The following is a 13,814-nucleotide window of genomic DNA, read 5'->3' on the forward strand; positions in this document are numbered from 1 at the left end:
ATTGCAAAGACTTACAAAAAAATTGATACATTGCAATAATTTGTACACAGTTCACATGTTCACATATTTGAGATGTAACCAGTTAAATATAATGAAATATTAAAATTTATCGTGTTTCTTTCTCCTTACTTTTTTAAAAATACGGCTATTGGAACATGGAAAGTTAAACATGGCTCCCCTGACATTGCTTTTGAACAATACTGCCTTAGATCTAGATGTAACCACAACTGCACCCTCCACGATGACAATTTCAAGCACACGACTCTTGACCACCCCAAATCCAACAACTCCTTGAATCTGCTGACCCCCACAACCTCCTGCTGTCCCTCATCTCCTCCCTGCATCCTGCTCCTTGCCTGGCATCAATTACACAATCCACTGTCATATGGACTCTCCACTGTCATATGGACTCTCCTACTCAGTTCCCTCACACCCTTTCCTCCACTGACCTCAACTAGCAAAATCCTAATCTCAGGTTAAATCCCACTCTTGCCCCTTCCTGGCCTGCAATCAGGCTTTAGGAGACAGTCTCCTACACACCAGCTCTACTGCCTGTCCTCCCATTTTCATTAACCCAGCTGGTTTCAGGTTCCTGTCTCACCACGTCACTCAGGCACCTCTTATCAGAGCCACGAGTGACTTCCACACTGCCAAATTCATGGTGAATCTTTAGTTGGCATCTTGCTTGACCTTGAGCAGCATGCGACACAGAGAACCATACTGTGCTTCCAGGACACCCCAATCTGCTCAAGTGCGCTCTCTGGATGCTCCCTCTCATTGTCTGCTTCCTTACCCTTAATGCTGGGCACCCCAGGGTTCCAGGTTTGGACTTGCCCTCCAAGTGTGCTCCCTACAGGATTTCCACCCTCCCACAGCTTGGAAGCCTTCCTGCAATATGTGAAAACACTCCAATACTTACTTTGAGCCTCAGCCTCTCCTCAGAGTTGGACTCACAAGTGACTGACACCCAACACCTCCACTTGGCACCATAAAGCCAACATATCCAAAATACAACTCTGGCCTCTTGCTCACCCTCCTCCCCAACCTGTCACTCCCACAGTCTTCCCAACCCCCAAAAGGGCAAGTGCACTCTCCAGTAACTCAGTGCCGCACTCACACATCACCCGGAATCTTCCCATGTGAACAAAGTACATCTGCTTTTGCTGTGAAACAGGTCCTGCATCTGTTCACTTCTTACTGCCTGTTCAGACCACCATTCACTTCTGCCATGTCTACTCTGGTCTCCTCTGTTTCCACTCCATCCCCCCAAGACAGGGAACAGTAACTTTTTCTGAAAAGGGCCAGAGGCAGGCCATGTGGTCTGTTAAAAGGACTCAGTTCAGCTAAGGCTGCTCAAAGGCAGCTTTGGACATACACAAAGTAACAAGGGCGGCTCAATTCCAATAACACTAAAATGAAAATGGACACAAAAATTTGAGTTTCACATACTTTTCCTGGGACACCAAATATTATTATTCATTTTTTCCCAACCATTCACAAATGTACACAGCACTCTTAGCTTGCTGGCTACACCGAAGCGGGCAGCAATCTGGCCAGCGGGCAGTTGTCTGTGGACCGTGCCCTAGACTCTGCCCTACATTCAGAGTGATCCTTTTTATCATGTTTTTTTCTGCTCAAAAATTCTTGGACCATTTCCCCTCTCTTCAGTAAAATCAAAGGCCTTACCCTGACCTGCAAGGCCCCCAGGGATGCTGCTCCTGGTTGCTCCCCTCCCCACCCTCCTAGAGACAGGGACAGTTCCCACCTGGCTTCCTGGCTTCTCTTCCACCTTTGACAAAGCTACATCAACCTTGGGGCCTTTGCTTTTTCTGTTCCCTTGACTTGGAATACCCTCCCTCTGGATGGATAGCTATGTGGCTCATGATGTGACCTTCCTTCACCCCCCATTATGAGGGAATCCACTTAAGTCATGATGCTAACGAACACTTACACCCAGGCATCCAGGAGCCCTCCAAATGGCTTCCCTTGGGGCTTTTATTGATATTATTATTATTATTATCAATAAACACATATTATTGATAATGAGTGTGCTCTTCATCACATTCATTAACAATAATATGTGTTTATTATTTAGAAATTAGCAGATCAGGCAGTGTTTATTAATAGAGAGTCAAGCAGCCTGGAATGTGAAAGCACAGAGCCCACTGGGTGGGGCAGAGGCCAGTCCACATCTCTGTAGTGTCTCCCTAGGCTGCAAAAGGGGCAGAACAGCACTCACCTGCACAGAGTGCTCTGAGGAGGACACAGAGTTAACCAACATGACTGGTTCATACAAATTCTCAATTACTGTTACTCTTTTTTTGTTTATTGCCCTTTCCCCTAACCAGAAAATAAACTTTTCAAGGGGAATGGCATAATTTTGCTTACTGCTGCCCTTTACCAGGAATTCAATAACTATTTAAAGAACAAATAGATAAGCTGGGTGTGGCTGGACATGCCTGTAATCCGAGACAGGATGATGGCCAGTTAAGAGGCCAGCATAGGCAACTCATTGAAACTGTTTTTTAAAAAAAATTTTTTTAAAGGGCTGGGTGTTGTCTTTAGCACCATGATCCAAATTAAGCAAGTAATGAACCCAGTCCAGGTGCCTAACAACAGATAAATGGATCAAGAAAATGTGATGTATAGGGGTCTGGGGTTGTGGCTCAGTGGTAGACCACTTGCCTAGCATGTGTGAGGGACTGGGTTCAATTCTGAGCACCATATATAAATAAATAGATAAAATAAAGGTCCATCAACAATTTTAAATGTAGTGTATATGCGCAATGGAATGTTACTCAGCCATAAAGAAGAACGAAATTATGTCATTTACTTACAAATGGATGGAACTGGAGAACATTATGCTACGTGAACTAAGACAGACTCAAAAAATCAAGATTCAATGTTTTCTCTCATATGCAGAAATTAGGGAGAAATGAGAAATTTAAAAACAAGAGGGGGGTGGGGGAAGTGGGCGATATAAAAACAGAACAGTAAAGAAAGGGGAATAAAGGGGCAAAAGTAGGGATGGGAAAGGAGAGGAACAGCAAAAAAAAAAAAAAAAGATCAAATATGTTATGTGCATTATAAATACATCACAAAAATTCCACTCTACTTTTATGTATATCTATAATGCACCAATTAAAAAAAAAACAATAAATTAATGGAAGAAAGACCAACAGAGTAGAGGAAGGAAATCAAGGGGAAGGAGGAGAGGAGGGTTAGGGGAAAATACTAGGGATTGAAATGGAGCAAATTATGTTATATGCATGTGTGAATATGTCAAAATGAACCCCACTATTATGAATAACTCGAATGTATTAATAAAACAACATTTAAAATTAAAAATTTTTAAAAAAATGAAAAAGGGCTTGGGACATATCTCAGTGGCAGAGCACTTGCCTAGCTGTGTGAGGCCCTGAGTTCAATCCCCAGTACCGCCATTAAAAAAAAAAAAAGAAAGAAAGAAATATTTGGTGGTAAGTCACTCTGGAGTGGGCAGAACACTCTACTCCCATCATCACACAACTAGAAAGGGCAAAAATATATGCATTTCATCACATAATCATTGCAGATTTTATGCCTTTTATTTCTTTTTCTTTTTTGGCAAAAAGTTGAGCGTGACCATTATTTAAAGCTTTAAAAGAGAAAAAAAAATACTGTGCCAGTATTACTTAAAACGCGTTTATTACTAAACTGTCACTGGTTCAAGATTAGGATATGCATGGAGTATTAGTGAATCTGCATTAATGCAGTGGTGACGATTATGTGGTAAAATACAGATTTTCCAGGGCTATGGATGTAGCTCTGTAGCACAGTATTTGCCCAACATGGTAAAGGCCTGGGTTCAATCCCCAGCATGGGGTGGGGGTGCACATTTTTTCTAAACCCACTACAGAAAGAAAAGTAAGTCCAGGTGGGTTTGTTGGTGCTTCTCCTCTCTGTGGAAGTCTGATTCCTACACAGCAAAGCGGCATAACTACTGCTCTCTATGCAGCAAGAGTTTAACTTCATAGGAAACCTCCTACAATCTAAAATTGTGTTGTCTACTCCAAAGTTACATGTTCAGGTCTTGAACCACATTAGAAAAGAAACAAACTTTGTAATTGGTCAGGTTCAAATTCCATATGTAAAATACCAACTTAATACTCAGTAATACATTTCTGCATAGATCCTATGGTATTTTCTGGATACAATAACAAAAGACTATTTAATCAAAGCAGCTTACAATGAACTGACCTCTTTTAAAACCAAAAAACATCCTTCCCTGAGACAGAAGGTGGTAGACACATTTCCAGCTACCCATGAGACACAGGCTCCACTCAAAGCACATGCACATCTCATGGTTCTGGCCCATCTCCTTGTGCCTATGCACACACACTTCAGCTAGGACAGATGGACCTTGATTTATAGATGGTATTAAGGTAAGTTAAAACACTTCTAGGTTCTATCACTTGATGACTGGTCTGTGATGTGAAAGTTCCAGTGTACTTCCCAGTGTACTGTGGACTCTATCACACAAAAACTGCACCTCCTATGAAAGCAGCACTGTTCAGCAAAGCAGAAACCATGCTCCTAATCTCTACACTAAACTGTTCCATTGTGCAATAAGAAATCAACATCTTCAGTACTGGTTCTACCTAACAAAATAAACTGGGATGCTGATGGTAGAAACACACCTACATCAACCAGCATGCAATTCTGTTATAGAACTGCCTCTTGCATGGAAGGCCTGAAAACCATGCAGCTAGCTGCATTAAAAATTACAAGGAAAGGTTATGAAACTTCGGGTAAAGAAGAGGGTAAAATCCAAGAGGTCAAGGTGAGCTGCCCACTTCCCTGCACTGCTCTGGCTCCTGCCAACAGGGATGCAATAGAATAAATGGCTGGGGTTCACTGGAAGGGCCTAAAAAGTGATAAGATCTGAGATAAGTCCTTTTCTGTTAGTTAGCCCCTGCAGTTGTTTTATTTCTTAAATTCTGCGCCTGATTAGCCAATAAGGTCACTGTGACATAGAAGAGAACCAGCATGAGGCAAACAGGCACAACTCAATTCTGCATTGCTATACAGTGGCAAAACCTGAAAAATCAGGATTATGGTGCTTTAATTTAATACTGTATTTAGCGGATGATCCTAAATAATACTTTGTCAGCTTTTGTGATCTAGCACAAAACCACATGCCTTGTGATGCACCAGCTGGGCTGTGGCAATGCCCTTGATGAGGCTTGAAAGCTTCAGTTGGGACATAACTTTGATGTATTGTCTTTCCATATCAAACTACAATGATTATCCCTGGATCAGGCATCACACAGAGTAGTACCAAAATAGATCATGGCTAGTTAATAAAACTACCATGCCCCACCACGAAAGCAGCTTCTCGGCTTTGCTTGTTTGCAAGATCGAAAAGCCACGGCTGTTTGGTTTACAGGATATGAGGATAAGAACCATCTGCCTGGTCTGGTGTCTCTTTAATTAAAACTTTAATTACAGATATATCTCTGCACAGATATGTGGAGTCTATCAGCTCCTATTCTTAATTACCTGTGCTAATGAGAAATGAAAAGAGAGTTAATGTTTGCTGAGTGTCTATTATGTACAAGAACTTGTGCCAGGCATGTAAGGTGAACTAGAGCTGGTAAAAGGAAACCCAGAGCCACACCTTGGCCAAGAGCTTCAACGCTCCAGACCAATCCTCCTCTCACCATCACAAAAAGTTAGATCATATAGTTTCTCCTTTGGAAAAATGCAGAAATAAGAAAAAGGATCAGCACCAAAGAGAAAAAAGGACTGGAGGTCAAACCCGTTGTGTTTTGTTTGTTTGTTTTTGTTTTGGGTACAGGGGACTGAACCCAGGGCATTTAAACACAGCACCACATCCCTAGCCCTCTTTACATTTTAAGAAAGGGACTCACTTAGGTGCTCAGGGTCTCCCTAAGTTGCTGAGGCTGACTTTAAACTTGCAATCTTCCTGCCTCAGCCTTCTGAGCCACTGGGCTTAGAGGTGCACAAAACCACACCAAGCTGACCATCCAAGTTTTGTGGTAGGTATGTGTGATGTTCATCACAGGCACATTTCTGAACCCACTTATAAATGTGTGTGGAAAACAGGAAATCTAGTCTAAACACTCAGATTGTCACACAGTACCACAGTAACCACGGCCACAGTTTCCAGGGGAAACAATAACCACAACTAACACAAACGAGCTTTTTCAATGGTTTCCTGCCTAGGCAGAAACTCCCTTTCTGGTTAGGGCAGATTTTCACTGAAGAATGACAAAAACACCTTTCCATACCTTTACCGCGTTTCTCAGCCTCCGAAAAGCCTCGAAGGGCTAAAGGCCATCAGAAGGAACTCCTAAGGCAGCCAGCTGGCGCCTGGGCCAACCTGCTGGGGTGCAGGGCCGCACACACAGCCTCCCGACTTCCACGCTGGGGAGGCCTGCCACTCCCCTCAGAATCGCCCCACCCTTAGGTCACCTCTCCTGTGAAAGGGGGAAGCAGAAGGAGGATTACTGTGACTACTTCTCCAACATTTCTGGAGGCAAACAGTCAGCTGCAGACCTCTAGGCTGTCATATTGTTTGCTCTGCTCTCTGTCCCAACACACAATGCTACCAGAGGAGGTAGCAGCAGCAAGTCCAACGGCCTTTCCCTCTCCATGGCAGCTTCCTCATCACCAAACAAAGGGGGTCTGACGAGGCAAACACAGATCCTCTGGCTTAAAAATATACTAGAAGCAAATACATTAGAAGCCTGATAAAAGCAGCCTCTAAAACAATCTAAGTCTGTTCTATTCCCTAAGCTTCTGTACTACTCAGTGACTAAACCCTGGAGTTCCTCAACTTATCAGAACCAGTGAGACTAAACTATCTAAATTCACAAGATAAACCAAGTTAGGATAGACAATCACAAACAAAATCTAACAAAGTTCAGGCTTAATGAGGGGTAGTGCCTACTCCTTTGAAAATCAGATGCTAAGAAAAATAAGAAAAAGTTCATTTGAACACCTACTATGTGCTGTGCACATGAAGTAGTTCAAGTACTTTACAGCTTGATGATTGTCACACTGTCAAAATCAGATAAATGTAAGAAAGAGAAAAAGAGGGAGGACAGAACTATGGAGAAGGGAAGGAGAAGAGAAAGGAAAAATGGATGCATAAAAGAGAAAGAAGACAGGTGAAAGGGAGAAGAAAGCAAACAGGGCCCTCTACTTGGTTCACCCTGTAACTAAGTGAGAGCCCACCTCTCAGGACATTCGGGGTTCTCACACACGACTGCATTTAGGGAATAGATGCTGGGACCTTGCCTTCAGGAAGGGTACTGATCAGTGTTGGTTAAATGATTAAACTAGAGATCCATTTTAATCTACAATGTAGCCAACTATAGAACTAATTGCACTGGTCCATATTCTAGAAGCACAAATCTGTGCGTGTACAGAAAATCAATTTTTGTTTGTATGTAACTAGGCAAAAAAAAAAAAAAAACCTTTCTATATATCTGAACCTGTTGATCAATGGTTCTCTGCTAGACCACAATCAGTCACGGATGGGACTAGTGCTTCAAATTTTAAACAAAACACTACACGAGTGATTCCAGATGTGCAACCAGGATCAAGTGCCACATATATAATGGAACTTTCCTGATAATGGTGGTAATAGATTGTTAGAGCCAGCTACTCCATCATATGAGTTCTTACTAAGTTAGAGGTGCTGTTCATTTAAAAGGTCCAATGGCTGAGGGACACTAATATATGCAGTTCAGGTCCTTGCAACGAAAACAGCAGAACAGTCTCTTGTTAAGAGGTTCTACCAGGTTTGCAGGTGAATGCAAGGCAGCAAGTATCAGGAGGTAAGCAGCACCTGGATTTAAATGCCAGTTCTGCAACTGTGCAGTCTACTAGGGATGTGCACCTAGGAAAGTGTATTTACCCTACCTAAACCTCAGCATTTTCAGATGCAAAACTGGGTTAACACACCATTCACCTCCTGGATAAATCTGGATGATTAAAATGTATGGAAAGCACTGGGAACAATGCAACATATATTCTCTCTCATGCAGGGACAACTGTGGGTCCCATCCTTCGATCTACTTAAGAGGAGTCCAAAGCCTCATACGGTCAAGTAAAAGCCCCTCAACAGTTCAACCCTCTAACTCCTTGAAAGCCAGCTAGACAACTTAGCAGAGTGGAGGTACGAAAGCTAACTAGGCAAAAGGCAGCTCCCTCCCTCACACCTCTCCCCTTATGCCTCCATAACCCAAAACAGCTAAAACAAAAGAACAGTCAGAGTGTCAGGCAGATCCTAGTGAGCTGAATTTTTTTACAAAAAGGTTAGGAAGCCAAATTTAACTTTACCCACTGAACTTCTATCTAGAGGTGCTTAAATATCACCAACTATGCAGTACCCCTCTCTAAGCATTCAATGGTTTCTAAATCAATGTTAGAAGACTAATGGTGGGCAGGGGGATGGGGGGGCTGCAATGTCATTTTGTGCAAGGTATATGTCCTGCCCATGGTGTGCAGGTGTGGCCTCGCTCGCTACACGCCAGCGCAGCTCTAAGGATTCCGCACACATCAGCTCAGCTAAAACTCACCAGGATCCTTTGAGTAGGTGCTACTATTATCATCCTCAAGTTAAAGAGGAGGAAACTCAGGCACAGGGAGGTTAGGTAATGTGCTGCAGTCAGACCGCTTGCAAGAGGCCAAGGTGGGATTCAAACCACGGCAGCCTGGCTCCAGAGCCATGGTCCTGGCCCTTCACCACGGGGTTCACTACCACTGCCTCTTGGCACAGCCATAGGATGAGGTTCAGTTTCAAAAGCACCTTTCTTCTGAGTTCCCAGTGTGTGTTTCATTTATCCTCCCAACAACCCTAAAAGGCAAGTAGGAGACACACAGTCTACATTTCACATACACATAAAATGGAAGCAGCATCAACGAAATGTTTTACAAGCTCCTATGTGGTCAATCAAGACAACTGATTTCACAGTATTCATTCCCAAATTAAAGTGTCAAGTTCTTTGTCTTCGAATATTTTAGTTTGGGGGTAACTACCTCAAAAGACACCAGTAACATGTCCAAAGACCTTGATGCTAGTCCAAAGCAAGTTTTCTGACTCTCAGACAAGGGTTTTCTCAGTGAATCATGATTACAAAAACAGTATTCATGTGCCTCACAACTTACCAGAAGTCCTAAATACTAACCATATAACTAATGTTCATTGAAAATAATAAGTGTATTTGTGTACTAGCTCTCTTAGAAAAATTAGGTTCTCTTAAAATGTATTAATCAGAAAACCTTAAAATTTTTAACTGATTTAATCACAAAATAAAACATGACAATAGAAATTATTTCTGCACCTATTAATGTCTCTTCATCTCCTACTACAGGCTATAAATAAAGTTATCTGGCTCTCTCAAGTAGATGGGGGCCCACAGAGAGAGCTGACTCTGTCATCAGAGAACTTGTGACTCCCCAGGGAACCATGGGCCAGCTCATCCCTCAGGAAGAGGAGTGGAGCTGACAAGCAGTCACTGTCCCCTAAAGCCCTGTGAGTCTATGAACTGTGATTCAGGCACCATCCCTTTGGTGCTAGAAGAACAAATAAACAAAAGAACAAATAAACAACGTACCTAAGGCCAAAAAAAAAAAGTTTCTGGATCTGGAAAATTTCTCTGCACAACAGTGGAACACATTATAATAAAAAAATCACCTTAAAATTCAAGGTTCAGCAAGGAAGCTGCTCTCAACCACTGGAACACTTATAATCATGGGGGATTTACAATCATAGGATGAGTTGTCTATTTGTATTCCTCAACTCTGATATTTTTCAATTCTGTGAAAAGAAAGGATACCCAACAGGGCGAAAGCAGCTTTCCAGGTAAATAGGTGTAACAGGCAAAAACAAAGTCTGTGAGCTAAAATGTTCGTGAGAGTTCCAATCTCCAATGAACAGCTCACCACAACTAATTTTAATTTGTGGTTCTAATGAATGATATAAACTTTTATAGGTATCAACAAAGCTCAGAGAGGACTTAAATCTATTTCAGTACTCATTTAGCAGCTTCAGCTGTGTGCAATTAAAACATCAGCATTAAATGTTAGAGAATAAAATAATGAGACACTTAAAAAATCATCTGTGCTTCACTGGGCCATGCAAGAGAGTCCGCAGCTTTTTTTTTTTTTTTTTTTTTTAAGAATACAATTTCTTGGAGTATTTTGCCAGTTCAAAGAATTAACTCAAGTTTGACTTTTGGTTTTGGTTTGTTTTGCTTTTAAGAATTTTCTGAAAAGAAGAAGAGTACAATAAAAATACATTATTTGAAAAGCAATCATGAAATAAGAACAAATGGCAAAAATCAATCTGATATAGGGACCAGCAGAGCTCACTGATAAAGTTTCAGCATAGACAAAACCACATTTTTTGGTCAAATTAAAACTGTGACTTTTCCTTAATTTAGGTCTCAAAGAAATAAAACATTAAAGGAGGTGGGAAAGGCAAACACTGGTAATGAAAATAGCTTACATTCTTCCAGCCCTTAAATGAAATTAAAAATAAAACTCTAAGCTTTCCCTCCCCACAATATTTGAGAATACAAAATATAACCTGAGGGTGCAGAACCTGGCTGCTAAGACTAACAAATTCAAGTTGCTACTATTCTGAAGGGAAAACAAGTCATCATCCTGCAATGGCAGGGCTGTGTGGTGACAGCAGGGGAATGACAGGGAGTGGCAGTGGAGTGGGGGTAAGGGGGGTGTGCATTACATATGAATGTCACTTAATTCAGCTTCCGCAAAACACTGGTAGAAGAGGAACTATCCTGTATGGGGGAATGCACTCACTAAACTTAAATTTTAAAAGGATGAAAACACAGATTACATTTTATTTTATAAAACTGAAATGAATTTTAATACAAAAAATGAAGACAGCATTTTGCAAATTTATCGCTCAAAGGGGTATCTCTATCTGAGGAAATCAGCGTGCTACACTTTGAGAGATGAAATGTTACAGCTTGTACACCAAAATTAAAAATGAAATTAAATTAAAAAATGAAATGGTTACCAAGGTAATGCAGGTCAGGGGATCAAAGGTGAAGGGTCACACATTATTAAAAAGAAATCCAAAAGGACGGCTGCATCATGATCTCTGCAAAACAAAGGAGCTCCAGTAAGTACAACTAATATCTCTGAGAATTTTAAATCAAGCTCTTGAAAAGACGACTCCCTGGTAATTGAACATGGTCATTCCTGATTCCACATAAAGCCATTTTCATTTAGGTACAAAACCAATTTTTAATTACCTGTTACCAACAACAACTTTGTAAACATTTGGCCATTGAATCATATTAAAACTCAAAATATCTCAAATTGACATTGATTGGGAAATAGTGATATTTCAGTGGGAACCCACACCCTGTTTTCTGGAAATGACAGTGTTTGATAAGTTGCCAACATATCAGAAATCTAATTTGGTCACAGCATGGTGAGTTTTTTCCCTCTCCTCAAGGAATGAGTTCCAAAATTGAGTTTTTGCAAATTTCTTTCATTTGAAGTAGCTGCATAAAATTTCCATTATTGGAACATTTAGTATAACAATGTTCTAGAAGATAGCAATAAAGTGATACATGATAAAATAAACTGTGTAACTATATCTATTAAGATCTGTTCTCACATTCGACTTTCACTGCACAGGGGGGAAAAAAGACATTTTAAGCAAAATAACTTGCTAGTCCTACTGGAATTACAAGGAGTTAATACAGGCTTGACACGAAGATCTACAAAAGGGAAAAAAGCAAGTGACTTAATTTTTCAACAAATGTTACTCTTTCCCCATTAACAAACTAATTTATGTTTTTAAAAAGAAAAGAGCTAAATTTTGTTTTGAAAATGTAGCTAACACCTAAGTCACAACACGTTTGCTTAACTTTCAGCAACAGTAAGTTAACTGTTAACAGTGTAACAATTAACTGTTACAGTAAACAATTTCAATATTCATTTCACTAGTAAATAACACGAACAGTTGAGCCTACTACTAAGATCATCTTCAGCATTTCATCTCTGAAAACTAAGCTTGAGAGGCTACATTCCCTGATTTCAGAATCCAAACTTCTGTGTACTGGACAGCAAGTTCTAAGAAGCAACACACATTACATCCTGCCACACAGGAGAGCAGGTGAAGCACAACTAGCAAAAGGACCTTAACTTGGTTACAATTCTTTCATAAATCCCCATTTGCCATTTCTACCTACATTCTCCCAGGTCAGCTCTGCCCCACAATATAACACTTAACTGTCCAAGAGGATTTTATTAAAAGGAACAGGATATTCTTTCTAATGACTTATGGCAATCAATAAACAAACAAACTATAAATGCCAGATTTTTGTTCCCTCTGATCAGGTTGTGTTAAAATAACTTGCAGAGCTTCATGCACTGGATATAAGTGGGTTAGTGCCTTAAGGCCGCATTTCTAAAAACATGACTTTTTCCCTTTAAGTTGCACAGCTACTGAAAAGTAAAGCAGCATTCCATTTTTCTGGAATGCTCCTCTCACACAGTCACATATGCATTTGTTGCTGGGAGGCATGCAAGCAATTCTGAACACTACAGAAGGAATCAATACCCATCAAAACAATGCATACGTTGTTTTAGTAGCATCATTATTTAGACCATTTCAGCATGTTTCTAACAAAAGGCAAGAAGCCAGTCAAGTTTTGTTTTCCTAATATCTATTAGTAAGGAAAAGCAACAAGCCTAGTCAGAACAAAGAGCTCCATGGGCAATATTCATTTCCAAAATCTGTATTTTTAAAATAATCTCTTGACAATAAAGACAATGAAGTATTTATGGATGACTTTAAAAAGTGTTCTAAGTTATGATTAGAATTCACTAACTCACCCAAAAAAAAAAAAAAAAAAAAATGGTGCCCTAAACTTTCTACCAGTTAATCCCTGCCAGAAGTGCCAGACACCAACTGCCAGAGGATGCCCCCACCTCCAGGTAGTCAGGAATTGTTCCTCGGCACCTGAATATTACAACCAACAGAATTCCCACAAATGATTCCATGGAACTGAGTCCATCTTTCCACCTAAATATTTAGCAGTTCTGACAAACTACCTTTGAAGGAAATTGTGCCAAAATTAAAAATGTTTTAGCTGATTTAAAAACAAAACATCAATGAAGGATCTTAGGAATGTTTTCCAAATGAGTTTGTGATTGGGTAAGGGAAGGTAAGGGCAGTAAGCAGTTCACCGTGGTCCTCACAAGGACCCTACAATACAAGTAAGCAAGCAAAAAGCGGCTGGAAACTCTCAGGGGCAACACAACCCCAGCCAGTAGCTAACTGCCACATCCTGCCCTCCCCCACAATAGCAAGAAGAGCCAATTCTCAGAGCCAGTCCACTTACAAAGGAGGTATGGGAAACTCACATATATTTTTCCCACAGGAACAATGCAGTAAGCAGCTATTATGGTTGACACCTGCCTATTAGCCCTGGACACTGTTAAATTGACAGTTCTGCTCTGAATTCTTAAAGGTGACTGGACCTAAGTAGCTTCCCCCAACACAGCCCAAGAGGTTAGCCCTGGTCCTAAATTGGATTCAAGGTATTCTCTCTGTGGAACCTCCTTCCAGCCTCCTTCCCAGGCCCCAGACAGCAGTGGCTCATGAACTAGAATGACCCATCTTCCCTATCCAGCAGCGTCCCATTTCCTATGGCCACGGCCAGTTAATGACTGAATGAACTGAATTAATACTAACAGACTGAAAGGTGATCATTAATCCAAAGCAAACCCCCAAACAGTCAACCTGCAGGATATTT

The 13,814-nt window shown here is 40.9% G+C and overlaps 1 protein-coding gene across 17 annotated transcripts in view; it reads right to left on the bottom strand.

Annotated features, from left to right (window-relative positions):
* Nucleotides 1-13,814, bottom strand: part of Camta1 (calmodulin binding transcription activator 1) — a 767,538-nt gene that overhangs the window by 684,550 nt on the left and 69,174 nt on the right. For 2 of the 17 annotated variants that reach the window (XM_058572715.1, XM_058572714.1), the window contains exon 3: nt 11,060-11,143. The exons of the other annotated variants lie outside the window; for them this stretch is intronic. The gene's annotated coding sequence lies outside the window, so the exon portion shown is untranslated. The remainder of the gene's footprint in view (nt 1-11,059; nt 11,144-13,814) is intronic. 17 annotated transcript variants of the gene reach the window in all.

This window comes from Marmota monax, unplaced genomic scaffold (assembly GCF_021218885.2).
Source record: "Marmota monax isolate L192 unplaced genomic scaffold, Marmota_monax_Labrador192_F-V1.1 WCK01_AAM20220418_F8-fsc00080, whole genome shotgun sequence".
NCBI classification, from domain to species: domain Eukaryota; kingdom Metazoa; phylum Chordata; class Mammalia; order Rodentia; family Sciuridae; genus Marmota; species Marmota monax.